We start from the raw sequence: 10,670 nt of genomic DNA on the forward strand, positions 1-10,670 counted from the left end.
GATGGATTGAAAACCCGAAAAAGGGGGCGATCCAGGCAAAAGTTAGGGAATTAGCGAATGACTGTGATCTGAGTTCATCAGTGTTATATCACCGTTTCATTCAATCCGGCAATCTTCGAAGGTTAAAGATCGACTAATCATCCACTTCAGAAAGCAAGATGAGCAGAGCGTCTTGAGGACATACGAGCCATAGCAGAGTCGAAACTCAGTGGGACCCCGTTTCCACATTGCCATTAGGATAATTCTCTTTTTATAGCGATCACCTCTTTTCAGGGATCAGCTTCCTGATACCCTCGCCTATTCCTGGCACAAATTTTCTCCCCATTAAGAGTCGAATAATTCAGTTAAAGAGCCTCTTTATTTTTCATTTATCAGTTTGTTTGCAAAAATGTCCGAATTTTTGATAAAACATATTGCATATGAACATAATGGTGGCTTTTGCAGATGGTTTGCACAGGAAAACATTTAAAATTGCTTTGAATGTGCTTAATCCCGAACGGTGAATTCAAACCGAGTAATTCCCCGAGGCATACGTGTATTTTTGGTTGCAGATCACAGGAACCGGATGCCAAGTCATGAATCCTCATCCCCAAGCGGTTGACAAAGTCTCTCCTCAGCAGAGCATGTTCCCCAACAGAGTTGACAGTATCCAGACTGTCTAGCCCCAGTAGAGTTGACAGTATCCAGACTGTCTATCCCCAGTAGAGTTGACAGTATCCAGACTATATATCCCCAGCGGAGTTGACAGTGTCAGACTGTATCTTCCTAGCAACAGCGGAGTGGTTGCATACCCAACGGACAAGAGGGCGGTGTTCCCACTGTTCATCTCATCCCCAGCATTATTTCTAACAGATTTGTTCTAATCCCCAGCTAGAGGACGATTAGCAAGTTCATATCCCCAGCAAAGGTCGTTTCCTGTGACATTTTCCCAGGAAGTGTTTTCCCCACAGACTCTCCTCACAGAGCCTCGCCGAACAAAGTTTCCATAGTTGATACTCCCCCCGCAAGGTCAACTTTTCAAGCAGCCAATTTATTTTTGGTGGCTCATTGGTTCCGGCAGACGGATCATTCCCCACAGAGCATTCAAGGATTGATACAGCGATCTGTTTCCTACCGGAGTTTGCTTCCCCAAGCAGATTTCTTTTTACACCATGCATAACATTTGCATTTGCATGCATATCATATCAAGCATACACATAAGCTGATAAACAGGTTCTTCCAAGCAGACTGAAGAATTACTGTACAACCAAGGTCTTGAGATCCAGCCAGAGGATCAAGCGTGAGTGGTCCAGCCTGAGGGTCATTTTGAAGATTCAGCCTGAGAATCGTTTTCCCGTGATCCAGCATGAGGGTCACTTTTTGAAGATTCAGCCTGAGAATCGTTTTCCCGTGATCCAGCATGAGGGTCACTTTTTGAAGATTCAGCTTGAGAATCGTGTTCCAGTGATCCAGCCTGAGGGTCATTTCGAAGATTCAGCCTGAAAATCGTTTTCCCAAGAGCCAGCCTGAGGCTCAATTTGAAGATTCCCCAGTGAAGTCGCCTACAAGCTTTATTTCCCCAGCAAGCCCAAGTCTAATTGAGGAGTCGTTACAACATGTTCTATCCCAAAGAATATGTACGAAGCCCAAAAGTGGAATATGCTCGAAGCTGCATATCTAATATGAAGGTTGGGTGTAGATTTCAAAAGAGGGTCAACCAGTGCATGCCTCAGATGCGGGATCCTAATGATGGGAATTTATCATCAAAACAATCCAGATCTAGCCAGAAGATCGAAATAGATTCAGCCAGAGAATCGAAACAATTCAGATCTAGCCAGAAGATCGAAGTAGATTCAGCCAGAGAATCAAATTAAGTTCAGATTCAGCCAGAGGATCGACACTCCAGATCTAGCCAGAAGATCAAAGTCAGGTCTAGCCCGAAGACCGAAAATGGATTCAGCAAGAGAATCAAAGGAAATAGATTCAGCCAGAGAATCGAAACGAAGGAGATCTAGCCAGAAGATCGAAGAAGATCTAGCCAGAAGATCAAAATCGTATCCAGCCCGAGGATCAAAATTAATATCCAACCAGAGGACTAAATTGAGTATAGGTTCAGCCAGAGGATCGAAACTCCAGATTAAGCCAGAAGACTGATTTAGATCAAGCCAGAGGATCGGAAGAAAAATAAACAGCGCGGTGTATTTCCGCGTTTTTGTGGTGTTCTCGGAGCACAAATTTTCGGTTTGTCTTTGGTATTCAATCACAGCTCACCCCGTTTGTCTGATAAGTTGTTCGCTTTCATCCTACTCGGGTTAGCTGATGTTTGAATAGGGGCAACTGTAACACCCCAAAATTTGCCCTCCTCATTCATGCATTCATTTAGCATTTCATATTGCATTTCATCATGTCAATCAGAATTAGATCCAAAAAAAAATAATAATAATAATAATAATAATAATAAATAATTAATTAATTAATTAATTAAATAAATAATTAAATAAATAAATAAATAATAAAAAAATCTTGGACTTGGACCTTTCTCAAAAACCCACTAAGCTACCAATATTAGCCTATAAATACTAGAGTTTCATTGAAACAAAGGCCACACAGAAGAGGAGAAGAAGGAAGAGAAGCAAAATACTCTGAGGTTTCCTTGGAACAAAACCCTGGAGGAAAAAGAAAGTGAGAGAAGAGTCAACAGAGTTCAGAGCAACCTCCGGACACTGAAGGGAACTCATTGGCAAAGAACCAGTTCTACCTCATATAAACCCTGAGATTGTTCTGCAAACCCCGGTGCAATCCAATTTCAATCAAGCTCTCCAATCAGGTTTGCCCTATATCCATCATCTTTATGCTTTCAATTTGAATTTTCGGAATGTATGAGGTATTATGGGTGAATTTGATACCCTTTTGATGCATATGTTTAACAAGAGGTTTAGGCCTCCTACCCTTGGTTTTTTTTTTGTGAATTGAAAGGGCATGATTCATGTGGTTACATTTTGATTTGGGGGCAACTCTTGGTTACCCTATCTTGTTTCACTAACCCTTTTGTTGAGTTTTTGTGAGGGCTCACATGACTTTTGTAGGGATAACTTGCGTGGTTTCCCACTTTATTTGTGGGATAACCCCTGGAGGTTCATTCCGATTACCTGTACTGACCCACTTTCTTTGATGATGTTAGCTTGGAAGGATCTCAGGGTTTCTCATTCCTCTAATTGTTGTTACTTCGGATCTTTATCCACGTGGTACTTTTACATTTTTCCCGTATTTTACTGCTTTCCTAGCTAGAAGACCTCGATGGGAGGCAACGTTTGAGCCCCTTGGTGGCATTTTACTTTGAGATACATGTTTTGTGTTTTGTATTCATATCCCTGCAGGTAGCGCGGTTCCTTCATCAAGGACTGCCTTTTTGCCCTCGAGCATCCCAAACCCTAAAACCCAAAGCAACACATTATCTCCTTCTACTACAGGCGAGTAAGTCTCCAAAGGTCGAGCATCCGGTAGATTGCGTAGTGACGTCGTTCGTCCAAAACCCAATCCATAATCCCATAGTTAGCCGAACTACGTTTTGCTCTGATTCTCAGGCCAGATGAGATACGTAGGCATAAGACGCGATGTCGTAGCGAGCACACATCCCCCAACCCATAGGTCAGCCGAGCTACGAAGACTCTGATTCTCATATTCAGATGAGATACGTATGCAGTGGATACGACATCCGCGCGAGTCATTTTCATTTAACCCTTTTTTTTGGCAAACAGCACAAGATAAACCCACACCCTTTAGACAAGAACTACAAAAGTGGATCCCGTAGAGTACTACGGATGCGTAGGGGTGCTAATACCTTCCCTTCGCATAACCGACTCCCGAACCCAAGATTTGGTTGCGAGACCCCGTCTTGTCCTTTCCTTTTTCAGGTTTACTTTGAGCGTTTCCTTTCCCTCCTTTGGGATGAATAACGCACGGTGGCGACTCTTCTGTGTTTTTCTTTCGCCGGTTGTTTTTTTTTGCACTGTATTTTTCAGGTTGTGACAATGAGCCACCTGGTGCTGGTTACTGGAGGGACGCACAATCTTCCTCTTCACATAGGGTCTTCTTGATTTAACATGGGAGGTCACAGTGTGTGCCTCTCCATTTTTCTTCTTATCAAACTCCCCATAACGTTTGGCAGAAGAGCCTTCTTCTCTAGTCAGACGCCCTTCCTTGACTCCTTCTTCTAGACGCATCCCCATGTTCACCGTCTCGGTGAAATCAGAAGGAGCGCTAGCAATCATCCGCTCGTAGTAGAAAGAGCTTAAAGTCTTGAGAAAAATCTTCGTCATCTCTTTCTCTTCGAGCGGGGGCACAATTTGTGCAGCCAATTCACGCCACCTCTGGGCGTACTCCTTAAAAGTTTCTTTCTCCTTCTGGGACATGGCCCTCAGTTGGTCCCTATCGGGAGGCATATCAACATTGTATTTGTACTACTTGACGAAGGCTTCGCCAAGGTCGTTGAAGGAGCGGATGTTTGCGCTGTCCAAACCCATGTACCATCTCAAAGCGGCATCGGACAGGCTGTCCTGGAAGTAGTGGATCAGGAGTTGATCGTTGTCAGTCTGAGTCGACATCTTGCGTGCATACATCACAAGATGGCTGAGCGGGCAAGTGTTTCCTTTGTACTTTTCAAAGTCAGGCACTTTGAATTTGACAGGAATCTTGACATTGGGCACGAGACAAAGCTCAGCAGCACATTTTCCAAAGAGGTCCTTCCCTCTGAGAGTTTTAAGTTCCTTGTGCAGCTCAAGGAGTTGATCATTCGTAGCGTCCATTTTCTCGTAGACATCTGGGCCCTCAGATGGCTCAGAGTGATCAATGGTGTCATCTACTCTCGGCAAAGTATGCACGACTGGAGGTGGCACAGCAAGGACCGGGCTAGATGCCGGCAGAGAAGAAAAAGTAGGGGCGAGACCCTCTGGAACAAAGTTGGTGGGCATCCCCCAGGGAAACCCGACTGACATAGCAGTAGGCGTGGGCACTAGCAGCAGGCACGGTAAAGGCAGCAATCTCTGAAATGACCGTCCTCTGGGATAGAGTTGAAGAAGTTGGAGAAGACTGGCTTTGGGCGGCCAAGAAAGATTCCATCAGGGTAGTCAATCTTGCCACTTCCTCCTTCAATTCTCTGTTCTCTGGCTCTAGGTGATCCATTAGCTTTGATGAGTTGGTTCTGGTGTAGTACCGGTGCATCAGCTTGTCTTCAAAATAAATGAAGAACACAAAGTTAGACCATTAAACAAGAAGCCTTGGAACAAAACCTGCTTATGCACATGATGCATGCAATGCTTGTGCATATGATTTTATTTTTTAATCAGAGGAACTTTAGAGTTCTATTTGCAAATATTAGAAAATATTAATTATTTAGACATATATGGAATAATCATATAAATAATATCTGGAAGTATTTTTACACCAAAGAAGTACAATCTTGGTAACCAAATACAATACAAGAGAGAAGGAAAATGAACATCCTATGGAACCCTAGAAACAATCATCCAAAGCTCTCGAGACCGGAAGATAAGCTGCACGAAGCCTCTTCACCTCTCTCTCATAGGATGCCTCCATATCTGCCTTTTCCTTGGCAAGTCGATCGTACTTCCTCTTCCAAAACCTGGAAGACTGAGGAAGAAGAGAATTCACCACATCATCAAGCTCGTTGATAACCTAATGCTCCAGAAACTCTATCAATGCATCCTTATCTCTAAGCTGCTGAAGTAGCTCCTCTCGCTCACGGACCCAAGCACGCGAACGGTCTTCATCTCTCAACTCCTCTACTCCTTGGTCAGGGAGGGTTGAAGGCCCAACCATAACCAAAGGTGTAGGTCTCGGGTACTCATAGGTCATGCGGTACTCAGAAGCTCTCCTCCTCACCCACGAGGTGTAGGGTTCCAAAGCAATACAATTCTTCGGACCAAGCTCTTTCCTTCCCTTCCTATGAATCTTGCGCCAAGCGCGAACCATCTTGCCCTTCTAGTTTTTGGGATCTTTACCCTCTTGAAAGAACACACCTTCTAACAAAATGTTATTCGGTTTATCCTTTAAGGGGAACCCAAGCTGACGACATGCCAAAATAGGGTTGTAGTTAATCCCACCACATGTACCAAGAAGAGGCACATTAGAGAATTCACCACAAGAATCAATAATTTGCACACCATCATATACACAGTTATACCAACAGATATCATCATTAGTGAGAGACATAAGTCTCGTGGACCACCATAGACATCCTTTGTTCTCATTGAAGGCGAGCGTCTGTGGCAAGTGCGAAATAAACCACTTGTACAAAAGAGGCAAACAACACACAATGGTACCACCACCCTTTGCATTCCTCATATGCAAAGAGAAATAAGTGTCACCCAACAGAGTCGGAACAGGATTAAGAGTAGAGAAAATCCTAATAGCGTTCACATCCACAAAATTGTCGATGTTGGGGAATAACACTAGCCCATAGATGAGAAGTACAAATATGGCCTCAAAGGCGTCCTCACTCATGGCCTTCCCATACAAAGTAGCTTGAGCAATGAGGAAATCAGATGGGAGACCTTGAATTCCACCTTTGATGGTCATATGAGCACCAATAACAGATTCATCTATATGCAACTGATCAACAATCTCTTGAGAAGAAGGAACTCTCTCCAAGCCACTGAACGACAACTGATCTAAGATAGGTATACCCATAAGATAGGCATACTCCTCAAGCATAGGCAAAAGCTGGAAGTCCAGAAAAGTGAAGCAACGGTACAAGAGATCATAGAACTGCACCAACACACTCATCAGACCTTCATCCACTTGAGTAGCAAGAATAGACAGAAGCTTCGCATGACGTGCCTTGAACTCCAAGGGATCTAATACATAGGATGTCAAACTTCTTAACTCTTTCAAGTCGGGTAGTCTGAAACTGTACTTCTTCGTATTCCTTCTTTGCTTATCCATGTCTTAAAATTTACAAATAGACCTCTTAAGTTCCTTGAAAATTTTCTCATTGTTGATGATATGGATGTGTATGAATGCATGAATGCATGGATGCAACAATCACAATCAAGGATCAAGCAAAACGCACCACACAAAGGTCACGGGATGGATCAAGTCATCCTTAATATCAATCATCCATTTTGGTGGATTATGGTTTACACCTTATCAACACCCAAGTTCCATTGATATTAAGGGTATACAAGAACGGATCAACCATGAATCAAGTGTTTGTTGCAAGTCATGAGCATGGAGTCTCAGTTAAGAACCACCCAAAGGGAGTGTACTATGGCTAAACCTGACAATCATGTTCTACTAGAGGTTCCCATAGTCATCATCCCATCTTTCGGATACTATCGGATACACGACTACTCGTATTCCAAAAATGTTCTCAAGAGAGACTCTTATGAGTGTAGTATCGTATCAAATCTTACACTTGAACGACCTTCACACTACGTCCTAAAAATAGGCCAAGATGGGCTAGGTAATCTAAGGTCCTTGGCTTCTAAAGCATATATCAGAAAGAGTAATGCCTAACCACGACTACCCGTGTGACATTATTAATCCCAACATAACCTCCACCAAGTGAATGGGCTTGCAAGTCAACTTGCTAAGGGATAACTCCACACAAGTCAACAAGACTATGCCATTCTCCTATCTCACAAGAGACCACCAAGCACACAAGCAATTGATATATCAAGCAATTCATACATTACAAACAATACAGTCATCCCAAATTTGCACAAAAATATGTCACAAAATAATATACAATACAATACAACAAAAGTGAAAAGTAGGCAAAACCCACTAGGCAAGCAGTATTTCCCCAACTGAGTCGCCACTTTTCTGTAGTGGGGTATTCGTTACCTTTAGATTTATTGACTAAATCAAAAGTAAATCATACAATTTGAGTCACCACCTCACTTCTATTTATCCAAAGGAAAGGTTAGAAAGCGAACAAAAACCGAGAAGTTTTATCAAATCAAAAACTAATAAAAATGTCAGAGATCTGGGTAAGGGGGTTAGTTATGCAATGGGAAGGTTTTAAGCACCCAAAACATCCTTAGTACTCTAAGGGAGCCCTTTTCACCAATGTTGTAAGGTAGGTTGGTATTTGTGAAGAGAAAAATTGTGCAAACATGATTGGGGAGATGAGAAAAGAATATACAAGTTATTTACAATTTTGTGTTTGAATGGATTATTCCATTGCCTATGTACCATCTTAAAAAAGATTAGGATCAAAACCTTGTAGTTCGGGGTAAAAATCTCAAAAGAAGTTGGTGAATTGATTGATCCAAAAGCCTTAAGGTCTTTTGTTATCAAAGGGAGAAACCTCAACCTAAAACCACAAATCCACCTTGTGAGGAGAGCTTCAACATGCTAGTGAGGGATCCACCCTATAATAAGCGTGGAAGACTTATAGTCCATCACTAAGGATATAGGTGAGTATTATATCAACCTCTAGGATAACTCAAACCTAATAGCTAATGTTTTTGAAAAGCTTTAACACAAATGGTCATTGGAACCACAAAAACAATTGAGTGAGTTGTATTTACAAATAAAATGTATTCACAAAATAAGGTCAAAGTTGACTGAAAGATTCAATTCAAAATAAGTGTTATGAAAAGAGTTTGAAAAATCAAAAGCATAGTGCTTAGGATTCTAATTTTGAAAACAATGTTATGTGTTTGCACAAAAGTTTGGCTTGGGTTAGAGTGGAGAGAAGAAGTGAATGGCTAGGTCCTAAACATGCAAAGATGAAGGAAGAGAAATAAAACCACTATGGAGTTCCCTTCTTGAGATCATAAAGATGATCCAAGTTGCTCCCATCCTTTGGAATTAGCAAGCAATAAGCAAATAACTCAAGCAATCAAGCAAATAACAATCAAGCTCCTAAGAATTTTTCAATTGGCTTTTGTATCTCTCACTTTGGATGCTCATGAGAATGGTTCTTCTACTTAGCTCAAGTTTAGGATCCCTAGCACACAAGAACACACAAATCAAAAAGTTCCACAATGCAATAGAAAGAATGGACAAGCGTGAGTTTAGAATTAGGATCCTTTCAAGTTTTTCTTCAAGATTAAGCATTCTAAAGGAATGAGGCCTAGTTGCTCTTCAACATATATAGCATTCTAAAGGCATGAGGCCTAGTTGCTCTTGAAACTCCATTAGCATAGATAAGGTCCTAAATCTAAGTCCTTTCTCCATTTGCATTGGGTTCACACAAACAAAACAAGACAAGCACAATAGTATATACATAATAATGTGCTCATGTGAGCCAAAGGCAAATTGCATTTAACATAAACATGAGCTCAAGTGAGCAAAGGGCAAAGGAAAATTAAATAATGAGCAAGAAATTAGATTGCATTAAAATAAATTGCAAGAATTAAATGCTTGAATTAAAAGTTAGTCATTAGTAGTTAGTGTTAGTGTGCCATAAGGTAATTTAGAGCTATGTTAAGCAATCGTAAGTGGACTAATGTAGTAGTCACACCTATCTGAGGCCGGTTAATAAAACTATAGGCAACAAACACAAGTTAGAGACCATGACTAGTAAGCCAAGCTCCTACAACTTGCCATGCCAAAAGAAAAGAAAGAATGACCTTGTATTGATTTAGGTTTTTTGCTTGACCAAGAAGCAACCTATCCTTAATGCAAAGCAATTCACTTGATCTTTGATCAAATTGAATTTGATTTGAATCAAGGAAGATTAAGCCTCTCATATGTCAAGGCCAACCACCAATCATTAACTCATTGATCAAAAAGAAAAAAGAAGAAGAAGAAGAAATGGAATGCACATTAATGGAATTCAAATGAAATAGCCAACACACATTGATCAAACATGAAATGAATCAACATCAATTAATGGTAAACAGAAGTGAGATGAAGCTTAGAAGTCAAGAAACAATAAAAATATTTTTGGTATTTTTTTGAAATTAAAATAATACTTGAATTAAAATAAACAAATAAAGGTCAAACTTCAAATCCATTTCAAATCAAATTGGAAAAGTCCAAAGGAATCATCCTAAGTTCAACATGGTCAAACAAGGTTTGACAAAAAAATTCAACATTTTTTGAAAACAGAAACTAATTTTAAACAATAAAAAATGAAGAAAATATAACATAGTTGAACTAAAATCTCAAATAAATCTCAAATCAATTAAAAAATTGATGAGAATATTTTTCATGGATTCATCATCATTCAAAGATGTTAAGAAAATATTTTTGGCATTTTTGAATATTGGAAACTATTTTAAATGAATTAAAAATAACCAGGAAAGAGAAAATTCACAAAAAATATTAAATGGACTCATAAAAAATATTAAAAATCATTTTCAGAAACTAGAATTAAAAAGGGAAATAATGCAATTGGTCCCATGTTTTTTGGATTTAAAATGAAGAAGTTATGGATTTTTGAAATAAAATGAAATAAAAGAAAATAGAATGAAAAATCAGAAATTAGAAAAATCCTGGCGCGTTGGATCACCTTCATTAAATGATGTGGCACATCAGATGGTGGAGAGATGCGCACGCATGGTGTACCAAAGTCGAAAGAGAAACACAGGGCATTAATGAAAGTCATAAGATTCAAGCGCTGGGATTAAATCAAGGAATGAGATCGAACGGTCCAGATGCATCCACACGTGGGGGATGGTGGTGTACACCACCGTCTTCTCTGGCGAGCAAGCCAG

Source organism: Lathyrus oleraceus, chromosome 6 (assembly GCF_024323335.1).
Source record: "Lathyrus oleraceus cultivar Zhongwan6 chromosome 6, CAAS_Psat_ZW6_1.0, whole genome shotgun sequence".
NCBI classification, from domain to species: domain Eukaryota; kingdom Viridiplantae; phylum Streptophyta; class Magnoliopsida; order Fabales; family Fabaceae; genus Lathyrus; species Lathyrus oleraceus.